Source organism: Euleptes europaea, chromosome 4 (genome assembly GCF_029931775.1).
Source record: "Euleptes europaea isolate rEulEur1 chromosome 4, rEulEur1.hap1, whole genome shotgun sequence".
Taxonomy (NCBI): domain Eukaryota; kingdom Metazoa; phylum Chordata; class Lepidosauria; order Squamata; family Sphaerodactylidae; genus Euleptes; species Euleptes europaea.
In genome coordinates, this window is record NC_079315.1 from 73,476,088 (window position 1) to 73,488,427 (window position 12,340).

General features: G+C 38.6%; 1 protein-coding gene and 1 non-coding gene across 3 annotated transcripts in view; both read left to right on the forward strand.

Annotated features, from left to right (window-relative positions):
• Positions 1-12,340, forward strand: part of EFNA5 (ephrin A5) — a 237,714-nt gene that overhangs the window by 59,222 nt on the left and 166,152 nt on the right. The gene's annotated exons all lie outside the window — the stretch shown is intronic.
• Positions 4,677-4,787, forward strand: LOC130477214 (U6 spliceosomal RNA). Its single transcript, XR_008933305.1, has one exon. It is a non-coding gene; the product is annotated as a U6 spliceosomal RNA (small nuclear RNA).

Here is a 12,340-nt window from a genome sequence, read left to right on the forward strand (position 1 = left end):
ATCCTCATCCCTTTGCTTCCAGGCCTGTTAAGCATAGCAATTCATTTCTTATTCCCTAATATGATGTATGTGCATTGATAAACTTGCTAATAAGTCTGCAATGATGGCAACGGAGAAGAAGAAGAAGAGTTGGTTTTTATATGCTGACTTTCTCTTACCAGCTAAGGAAGAATCAAACCAGTTTACAATCACCTTCCCTTCCCTTCCCCACAACAGACACCCTGTGAGGTAGGTGGGGCTGAGAGAGCTCTTAGAGAGCTGTGAACTAGCCCAAGGTCACCCAGCAGGCTTCATGTGTAGGAGTGGGGAAGCCAACCCTATTCACCAGATTAGTGTCCACCACTCATATGGAGGAGTGAGGAATCAAACCCGGTTCTCTAGATTAGGGTCCACTGCTCCAAACCACCACTCTTAACCACTACACCACACAGGCTATATTAATAACTACTTATGTCACAAAGCAGTAGAGAGCCATGGCACTTCCTTATTCAAGTCCTGATGGGAACAGGCAATCAAGGAACTCTTTCCAAAATGAAAAGTTGTAAATCTCCAGATACGTTCTTGTTACTTTCCTCATTTAAAAAATCACCTTCATTTTTACCAGATTAAATAATCTTATTTATAGTTGGTTGTATCATTAGAAAGCAGACTGGTGTTAAAAGCTTGTTCCTTGTGTTGGAGCCAAGGCACCTGCTCAGTTGAAGGAATCAACTAAATTATCTGACATCATTGATGTTTGTGGGGTTTTTTGTCCTAGCGGTTAATGCTCAGCAAGGTGATATAAATGGATGAGCCATTCTCTAAACAGATCGTCCATTCTCTAACCTGCCTTGCCCATTCTCATTTTACCTATTTTACAGTTGCTAAATAGCTCTTTTGGAGGATAATATACTTGGGAACCAATTTCTATTCCAGATTTTAACTACCACCTATGTTTGTCCATGACTGAGAGAATGAAAACAAATATAATACAGTTATCGTTGCGAGCTACGTTTTTTTTTACCCTATGTGTGCGTAATATATAGTTTTTAATAATAACTCCTGCCATACAGCATTAAGTGGTATTGGAATGAAGACAACCAGATGAAACTTGCCTCTGTAGTAAACATGGCTTGAACAGAATCAGCCAATTTCAAGGCAGATTAGTGTCAGTACAGTGTAACAAACTAAGGGGTAAAAATGAACATTAAGACGAATTTGAGCATCAGTCCTAGAAAAGAAAAATCTGCACCTGGTCATTTTATTCTGAATGCAAAAATATATTCTGACTAAAAGCATTGTCTCATGCATCTTCATTCTTCCATAATTTTAAGTACAGTTTGGCATTTTGAAAACCAGTCTGATATGGTTACTGGTTTGGACTGATCATAAAAATTGTCTGATTTTTTTTTCCATGACAGCAAAGGCTGCATAAAGCAGCAAGCCATTTTTCTTTCTTACTTTCATGTTAGACTGTATTTTCTGTTAGCTAGTCTAATTCTTAGCCAAGTCATGATTTTAATGAGAATTCAACAGAGCCAAAAAAAGGAGGTTCACTGTAAACAAGTTTCCTTCTTTTTCCTTAGATGTGTAAAATTGTCTAAAGTCTTCTAGTTTGTATGGGTTTGATTAACTTTTCCTTTGCGCAGCAATTTTTCCACTATGATCGGCACTACAAAAGCTGCCGCAGTTACTTTGAGAGTCTTGGTCCCAACCTACCTCTTTCTGCTTGTTTAACTCCTAGTCAGCAAGGAGAGTTGGTTTGAAAGGAGAAGGGGACTACACTTCCAAACTGTAATCTTAAATATACCAGCATATAAAGCTGGGAAAATGCTATATGCCAGGCCATGGGCTCCTAAAAATTTGATAGGAATTTAAATACGTCATAAACTCTTTAGTATATTGCAGCCATTTTTTCCTGATATTTAATCCAGAGAATAATGAAACAACATATGTTACAATACCATATCTTTGCCTAAGCTTTCTGTAGGATTACTGCTGTTAATACTGCTGTTAATTATCATTGCTAGCTCAGTTCAAAGATAGCAGAGACAAAGTAGATTTACATTGGTAGTTGCCTGTGAGCACTGTTATAGTTTTCTGAGACATACTGAGCTCATCTGGGCTAGTATTAAGTACTCTGATTTCTTTTAAAAAGCCACATTCACCTGCAGCTTGTTTCATTTTGCTCTGCTTCAACTCTTTCATACCTTAAGTATATTCCATGCTAGTTAAATTTATTTGATTTTGGATTGTGTGAACAGTACTAGCCTGCCTCTACCACCACTTCTTCCCAGCAGTGTGTGTTTTATGCTATATGGTTAACTACAGATGTGCTCATATAACATCACGTATGGAGATACACTTCAGTATGGAGACACACTTCCAGGTCTTGTCGGAAGCTTGTAGATATATCCATCTCTCTTGGCGAGATGAACGTTTTGCTTCTGCTCCAGGAGGAGAAGTATGGGGAAAGGATGCACGTCTTACTCACTTTGTCTTTCTGCTTGGCCACTGTGTGAACAGACTGCTGGACTTGATGGGCCTTGGTCTGATCCAGCATGGCTTTTCTTATGTTCTTATGCTTTTGGAAAATGTCTGAAGCAGCCCTCACACAATGTAAATGACCTTTTATATTCAGGAACATTGCTGTTGCACAGTGAAAGAAATCCATATAAATTTTTGGAGTGGTCAGGCAGCTGTTCTTTAAAATGAGTTTCTTTTTAGTTTATATATTTTAATCCTTGAGTTGACGGTTTATTATTAAAAGTATAAAAAAATTAAAAGGAGAGAATTGTTTGTGTACTAAATCCATCATAGTGATAGGGAGAAAGAAGCAAAGAGTTTCAAGGAAATATCTTTTCAGATGTGAGACTTTTTTTATTGTCCTGCTATTATTACTAATGTGTGTTTTATCAATTAGTCTGTTTTTTCACAAAAAAATCTCTTTGTTATTTCTTGGAGCAAGACATACCTTCCGTTTGAGAACTGAGTTGTACTAGAAAAACACATGGTGGATATGATCCTTCTCCCACTGACATCTGTAATAAAATCCTAATGTTCTGAAGCTGCCTGATATTGCTACTCAAGTCAATAGTAAGAGTTCAGAAGGGTAAATATGTCTTCCCACTGATAAGTGGAATACAAAGGGTACCCATTTACTTTATTTCTCATTTTCTCTGTGTTTCACCTTTTGTTATTACTGTTGTTCTGCATTTCTGTAGCAGACATTCTCCCCCCAGACAAGAAGAAATAGAAGAGATTGTGCCCCCTTCAAGGAAATTACTCTCTTCAGTGAGAAATATTATTTTTGCAACAAAACTACATATTTTGTTAGAACAAGAATTGAGTAATCATCAATATATTGCAGCATAAAAACAGTATTGTTCATGTATGTGTGTATGATCACAAAAGATGTATCTTGAGGTATTGATTGGCAAAAATTTGCATCTCAGTTTCACTGAGCTGACTTGTTCTTTCCAGGCGTTTGCTATATTGATAGTTTTGCTGTATTAACAGTGTAAAATTCAGCTAAATATCCTCTCAAATTCAAGCACAATTTGTTGATTCTTTATGTAATTTGGTGCTAAACTTGTAGATATGCTTTTCTTTTTACAGTAAAGTTTCTAAATTTGTTCTGTAAGGTCAGATTAAAACTAACAGAACAATGTAAAGTGTAAAACATATGATTTATTCATAATGCGAGTAGCTGAAGTATGAAATGGTTGTTGGAGATGAGAATATATGCAGGAGGGTGCAGAAGAACCAAGGGGAACATCTGTTCCCAGGGATGCTAGATTATTTTGTTCCTTGCTGTGGTTTATTGCCTTGATTTTATATGTAATAAGTGGGGGTTGAAGGGGTGTGTTGGGCTCGTTTCCTTAAAATTTTATTCTCTTGCTATAAGTATCTCATTTGTAGTTGTATACAGAGTAGGCTGACTGGGCAGTTCAATCCACACAATCATGCATTTCATCAAGATCCGAATTTTTTTAGCCTCATTCATGTTTAACAGTTTCTTCACTAGTAGATACTTAATTCACAACTACATTATGCAATTATGTTTGTCAAGCCATGCATGTGAAGTGACTTTACACAATTCTTGCATTTGTAGCTATTGTGACTGAAGCCATAAAATCATGCAAACCAAAAAAATGCTTTAATTCTTTAAACAAGGAATCCAACCTGATAGATTTGATTTGTGTGTCCTTAAAAATACCTTATGTAATCACTGAGGTAAACTAATGGATAGAAGAGGTCGTTACCCAAGAGTTGTATCTTATGTGACAGCACCAGAAGAGAAAGTAACAGAACACCACATGTTGTCATCAACAGCTCTTGCTAAAACCCTTAAGCCATATTTACAGTGATATATAGCCCATTCTCTTATAGTTTTTGAGGTTTTTACAGAAAATCCACAAATTTAAAATCTATCTGATATAAAGCTGAAGATTAGGCCCTGTAACAACTTCGGATGTTCCCGCTCTGAGGGAAGGGCATCTTGCAGTTTGGGTTATTCCCTTCCATTGCTAGGGGAGGCAGGACTAATTTTCTGCTTCCTGTCTCCCTGGAGGGAATAGCCTGAATTTCCAGTTTCCCTCCTGCCTTGCTGGGGAGTGCACGTTTCTCAGCAGAGCTCTGCTGTGATTGGCACTAGTTAGGGAAAACCTTTATTCCAATCTGTCCTTCTACTCTTAGTGTTCACTTTGGCATCACGTATACTAAAATTGGAATGATACGGAGAAGATTAGCATGGCCCCTGAGCAAGGATGACTTGCAAATATTATTGGGAAGCCTAAAAGATATTCACATGGGCGGAGAAAAATCTTGCTTCCATACAGGATGAACCTATCCAGGGTTCTCAGAACATCCAGGATGACTTGCTAAGCCTGGATATGTTCCATCAACGAGGGGAGTGGACTCTTTGCCCACAAGCTTTCCAGATGCTGACAGACAGATTTGGTCAATTTGAGGTGGAACTATTTGCATCTTAGCGGAACCACAAACTACCTCGGTTCTATTCCCGCTTCTTCCATCCACAAACAGAACAGATAGATGCGCTTCTGTCATCTTGGTCTCGGGGAACCCTTTATGCCTTCCCTCCCCTTCCTATCCTTCCGCGAGTCCTCAGAAAAATCTGAGCAGAGAGAGCATCGGTGATCCTGATTGCCCTAGACTGGCCAAGAAGACCATGTGGCTCTGACAGAACTGTTGACCTAGAGATCGTGGCGTCTTTCAGTGCTACAAGACCTGTTGCAACAGGGGCCCATTCTCCACCCCAACCCGGGGTGGTTCAAACTAACTGCATGAACATTGAAAGGCACAATGTCATCGCCACTGTTCTATAGGTCAGACGCCCCTCCATGAGGAGGATCTATAATTACAGTTGGAAGACCTTTTCAGTGTCAAACTGGCAGCCTTGACAAAGCCACCATTCGAGCCATTGAGGGAGGTTCCTCTGTGTTTCCTCAACATGAAGGTTCTTTTCCTTACCACCATCACGTCAGCCAGAAGGGTCTTAGAACTAGGGGCATTGTCCATTAGAAAAGACCTTAGTATTTTCCACAAGGACAAAGTTGTACTTCAGCCTGACCCCTCCTTCATCCCAAAGGTAAACACAACCTTCCACAGTAAACAGGAACGTCACCTTCCACCCTTTCCTGTGAACCCGGTCACCAACAAGCAAAAGTAGTGACACACTCTCAATGAACATAGAGCCATCAGGACTTATATCAATTGCACAACCTCCTTCAGAGCATTCGATGCTCTATTTATTTCTATCGCATCCCCAAATCAGGGTCATAAGATGTCTTGACCTGCACTCAGATGTACCATCAGACTTTGCATTGCAGAAGCCTACTTGGTCTGCAAATTACCAGTTTCAGAGGATATCACCACTCTGTTCGCAGTCCTGCTGCCACCGCAGTATTCAACAAACAAGCCTCTGTGGAGGAGATTTGTAAAGCGGCCACCTGGTCCACTATCTCCACTTTCGTGCGACATTACAAATTAAAACCTATGCATCTGCGATGCGGGCTTTAGCAGGAGAGTGCTTCAGCACGTCATAGAAGAAAATAACTAAATCTCACCCAGGAACATAGCTTTTGGATATCCCAAGATGCAAGACGCCCTTCCCTCAGACTGGAACAGAGCCTTGTTTACTCACTGAGAGGGTTACTTCTGCTCTGAGAAGAAGGGCATCTTGCCCACCCGAAGAAGATACATCAGATAATCCAGGATGGCCTTTTATTCGGAGCAAGGGATTTAATAATTTTCTCAACTTCATTAATGCATTCAAGCAGTGGAACTCTTATCTAAAATTGCAGAGAAAAGGACATAAAGTCTCTCTCATCTCCTTTTCATTCGTATGCCTTGACAATGTTCTTGTTCAATTACAGTTCAGTTACGTGTTCTTGCTATTATCTTCTGTTATTGTTGTCTACATTATTCCTGTCTCTATTAGCTCGTTAATGGAAAACTGGAAGTTCAGGCTATTCCCTCTAGGGAGACAGGAAGTAGAAAATTAGTCCTGCCTCCTTTAGCAATGGACGGGAATAACCCAAGCTGCAAGATGCCCTTATACCGTATCCGAGTGAAAGGAACCCTCTCGGTGAGTAAACAAGGCTCTTTTAGCATGGCCATGTAATGATTCATGTAATAAAAACAATTCTGTGACCAAAGAACATCGGTCATACCATCACCTGCTTATCTTCCATTGTAACATATCCCACCACCTACCAACTAACAGTGGCAGAAGATTCCAGTCTTCCAAAATACTTGAAAGCCATTTAACTTGAAGGAATTGACACTTGGACAGGTCTCTATATGCTTATAATTTTATGCTTAGAGGTCTTCTTGCAAAGACTGGAAGAATTAGTAGATAATAATACATAAACAGATGAAAATAGAAATAAAACAGATGAAAATAGAAATAATTCCACCTGGGGGAGGTGGAATTATATTTAGACAGTGTTTACAAATTACAATTTTAGCTAGTGCAATTTGATTAGGAGTTAAGGTTTACTTTGAATCAAGTCTGGTGTATGTCAGACTGTGATTTAGGAAGCCCAGGTTTTAAGTACCTACTCTGACATGTAGTTTACAATGTGACCTTGGGGCAATCACTACTTCAACATAATCTACCTCACAGGGTTGTTGCAAGGACAAAGTAGTGGAGCATAGAACTCCTCTTGGAGCAGCTGCAGGATGAAAAGGTAATAAAAGTTAAATTATACTTAAGTGTATTGCATACTTGCTTACGTAATTGTAATAGGTCCTCCCACAAGTTTTAGATTTTTGTCTTTTCACTAAAATACAATTTTAATTGGAAATATTAGAAATGGACCTCTAGGTTTTGACAGCTGAATGAACTGATAATTCAGACTTTGTACTAAGAAGATCCAGATCAAGACATTTTCACAACACAAGTAACTTTAACATTCAGCACTCTTCAGATGAAATGTAATGGTGTTATTGTGAGGGCTGAGTTTTCATATTTCTCCCTTGCTTTTCTATTTAAAAATACGTATTTTAATAGGAGCACTAGTATAGTGTGGTATTTTGAGGAGGAGGAGAGACAAAACTGAACTTCAGTACTCCCTCATCAGCCCATTATTCAAAAAGGTAGTCAGCATGGTAACAGTACTGCCCCCTCCTATGACCCACAGTTGGACCATTCAGTAATCTTCTTGAATTAAATGTTTTGCAGCTTCAAGTTAAATATTAAATCTGATGGAAATTTAAGAAAGCTTCATCCTTTTTTGTTTTAGTCACCACTGCTGCTGTACAATATCATTAAACTGTGTACGGCTGAAGTTAGTGTCCCATAGAACCCTGTTGAGACTTTAACAGTGCCGTCCTAAAACAGAGTTCCAAGTCCATTGAAGAAAATGAGAGTATTAGGGCGTAACTCTTTTTAGGATTACACAGTAAGATTCTCTATGTATATGTAAAACCAGATTTACTTGATATGGAAAACATAACAATGGTGGGGAGTTACTGACCCAAGAAAGGTTTTTGGAATGACTGCTAGGCATGATCTGCATCACCTTGAATTCTGTTTCTTTGTGGGAAAATGAAATCTACATATTCAAACCACATCAAAGCCATCTGTATATCTTTTTAAGCACCAGACATGAAGTGATACTCGCGTATCAATTTTACAGGGCTAATAGACAAGAACAAAAGACCTTTTCTTCTATGTGTTTTTGGTGAAGAATGTTTTCAAATTCCTAATCACTGTGTTACCTCCAGTTGTTTGGCATATCTCCAAATTAATTTCATGAATACAGTTCCAGGTCTTGACTCTTGAAAAACAAAACAAAATGATCACTTGACAAAACTGCTCACTGTATCAATTAAGGAAAGTCTGGTTCTGTGATGTAAATTATTAATATTCATTTCCTTAAACAGTTTTTATAAACTTTTTATCTGATTGCCTTAACTGTAACAGTTACTAGGTTTCATTAGTGCACATTTATTGTGTGGAGATTACACTTATCTTTCTATTTATAAATTTGGAAATGAAAATTATATTTGTCTAGGAAAGTTGTTTTGAGAGGGAGGGGATATAGTACAAGATCGAATTACCAGTTCTGTTCTTACTGCAGTCTAACTATAGCTAATTTTTGGATTTCAATTTATGTCTGGAAAATTAGTTAGATTAATATTACAAGATAGTCCCATAATTGGGCCAAATGCACCGAGTGGGTGAAATCTTTATGGTTTGTGTATTTTAAGACAGAAAGGCCATAACTGACAAACAGCCCATTCCTGAAGATTGGGCTGAAAGTGGAGTGGAGGCACCGTGACCCTGCCACCAGCGTAAGTGCCCTCTTATCCCATGATAAGAGGCACGCTGGCAGTGGGGGCAGTTCCATCAGCACCTGGATGCCGCAGAGCTGCACAGTGCTGCTCTGATGCCGCAGCCTTTCCGGAGCCTAAATCCCAGAAGAGAAATGTGGCGCCAGCATGGAGTGGGGGCATTCCCAGGGCATTCCCAGGAGCAGATCTGACTGTAGTCAGATTCCTAAGCCCCTCCAGCCCAGGAATGCCCCCTCCAGCAACTTTGTTGCTGCACCAGGTTTTTCTTGGTGCAGCATTGCTGTTTTCAATGGGGCTATTTTCCCCGTTTTAGATTTTTTGTTTTTTTTTAATTTTTAATGCCAATAAAGTATTTGTATTCATTTTTTAAAAGGCCTTTTTTTTAGCCTTGCATCGACCGGGAAACCTCTTTGGAGGCGCCACAGCAGTGCCTCAGCCACGCTGTCCCCGGCTACTGCAAGGCTCAGGAATGAGCTGAAAAGGTGTTTTCTGCAATAAAATAAAATATTGCATCGCAAGAAATTTGGATGTACACGTGTATCCTTTTTTGTTTAATTTTATTAATTTTATTGGGGGGTTGACCTGATATTTCCTAGTAAAAGCGATCCGTTTTCTTTCTGTGTATAAATTTGCCAAGGTGGCCTTATAGATTCATGGTGACAGTATAATGAGAAATGTGGTATAACTTTTTTAAAATTTTGTTTTCTTTAATTCAGTTTATTAATCAGTAGAAATATGTTTTCCATGAGGTGTTTCTGCTTTGATTGACTATCCATGTCTTCCACTGGATGGAGCAATGAAAGACTCCCATTTCCCATTTTGCTGTAATTTGAGGATTAATGGGAAGCAGTGTCACACTTTGCCAATGGGCAAATTTTCATATTAACATTTTCAAAGAAGAGACATTGTCCTGGGCGGTGGTTCTTTACCATTATAGACAAGAATGTCCTTCAAAGTCTTTCAGGATGCTTATAAATCAAAGTGAGAGAAATGGTACATACTGAATTTAAAATTAATGCATTTTAATATGCAAGTAGGCTTAACTTTTTCCTGTCTTAAACCCATCAAGATCAAACTCAAGCAGGCGTTCATATCCACTATTGAAACTCACCATCCTCTTTTTTCAAGTTAACATTGGTCCAAACTCTCCCCACTGCTTTTGTCAACAGATCTTTTAAAGTCAGGCATGAATGTGGAGTTTGCATTAGTCTCCCCCTCCCCCATCAGCTTCAAGCCCAAGGGCTTCTTTTAATAGGCATTAGTAAGGGACCAGAATTGAGTAGACAGACTTGAAGTTTGGAACAGAATTGTCCTTTATAGTTTTTCCATGGGGGGAAAATCTTCTTATGGGTATAAAGGCTTTAGACTAATCTCCTTCCATCTGGAAAATGGAGAAGCCAGAGGTTGCTGGCAGCAGGTCACATCCCTTATGTAAACTGTCAAATTCTTTTCATATTAATGGTGTATTAGCTTAAACCGAATGAAGGTGGTTTTCGTTTATCAGCCTTACTTTGTTTTTCTTACAAAAATGGAGAATGCTATCTGATAATATTTGTACCTTGTTTTGGGAAACAAGTTTTTCTTCTTTAGGAAGTCCTGTTGATTAAAATTTCCTTAAAATTGAGCTTTTTATTTCATGTGAAATTTGTAGCTAATTAACTTGAAAGGAAATTTTGGGTAACTATTCCATACAATGAAATGGCTTGTCACTTGTCTAATCATGGTATTGCAAATTAGTGGAAGGATGCCAGCATCAAATATGGGAGTTATGAAGACATTAAGGCTTAATAGAACCATAAATCTATTGACTTAAGGTGGTGTATTTATCTTGTCTGTTTTTAGGCAGTGAGATAGAGGGCAGTAAGTTAATATACTGAACATACTGGATACCCTCTTCTTGTAATAAACCAAACAAACAGGTAATTCTCATAAGTATATATTTTGTTGCTGCAATTACATTTGACTTATTGATAATTTAAGGATAAAATAATGCAAAGTATCTTGAGGAAACACACTTTAGATTGTTATAGAATGCACATCTTGGTATTAAAATGGCTAATGACATCTTAGTTGAGTTACAAACATTGACTTCTTTGTAAGATTAGGGCATAATTTTATTCTTTGCTTCCTTAGAAATCACTTCCATTATTCAGTCTTCTGTTAACTTGATAGTATGTGAATGAGAACATTGATATTTTCAGTGTATGATATTCTCTTACTTAATCTCGAAAAAATACCCATATTGTTTGTGGCTTAGTTTGGCAAAGCTTGTCTTTTTACAGCCTTCTCCTTTTGTTCTAGAACCCCCCCCCCCAAAAAAAAAACCCAAAAATGGCTGGACAACCACTTGTTCTCTCCACTCTATTTCTCTCCTTTTCCCTAGAAGTCCCCCCCCTTTCAAACACAGTTTACATAAAAACAGGCAGATGAATTTAGGAAGCTTTGTACAGCTTAAATGGCAGCTTGTCTGCCTCACTGTGACTAACAGGCAGAGAGTTTGCTCAGGAAGCTATGGGATGGTTTATCAGTCAGTGAGAAGAATGAATGAATGGACCTGAAGAACGATCAAAGCATTTGCCATCAGGTTAAACGATGCATTTTTCCCCCTTACACTGGAGCTCTGTCATCTTAGGGGACGTAGCTGACTGGAACATATTAACAGCAGTTTTCCTTAAGTAAGCGTTTCCAATTGATGATGGTGGGAATGTGCTTTCAGACAATCTCAGTGCTTGTGTTACACAGGATATTCTGTCAGACTCCTGAAATACTACAGCAGCAGTGATGAAAAGGGGTCTTGGTGGAGTAGAATGCTGTTGTATTGTAAGCTGAATGTAATTTTGTGAAACTGCAGTTACATCCACTGCATCCAGTGTCTGTTGCCACTGGTGGTTGAGCTCTGTATAAATATGGATCCGCAAGGGAAGCAGGTCATTGGAGTTGTGTTTATTGTTATCTTTTTCTCAGTGAATATCGGAAGCTCGCACCCTGATCCTAAGAAAATATATTAAGAAACAAGTTCCACCAACTTCAGTATGTTTTACTTTGATGCATTTGTTCTTAGCGTGGCAGTATTAGTGATATCTGAGTACTGCACATTGGAGTTCTCAAAGCGCTCTGACAAATACCTCTTTGTCAAACAAGAAACTAAATCACCTGTTACATTAACTTCAGTGCTGGAAAACAATGCCATGCTGTAAGGATCAACCATTGTTTATTGTTATGCGAATTAATCTGGGGAATCCTCAGGCTCTTTCACACTCTCTCATTCCCTCTCCATCCTAACCTCTTGTGTGGCTCAAAAGTTAAACATTTCTGCATTGATGGCAAGCCATACCTTTTAATTTTGCACAAACCATAAACTCTACTTTGATTTCTTTTCTCAAATTATGATTAGCTCTAGTTTGGAATGCTCCCTTGGAGCAACAGAAAAGCTATAGTTTGTGATTTAGGTGAAATGAGAAATGATGGTTTACGGCACAAGAAGTAGCAGAGGTGATCCATTTTTGAGCCAGATTTGTGCCCAAGGATAACAGGCCAT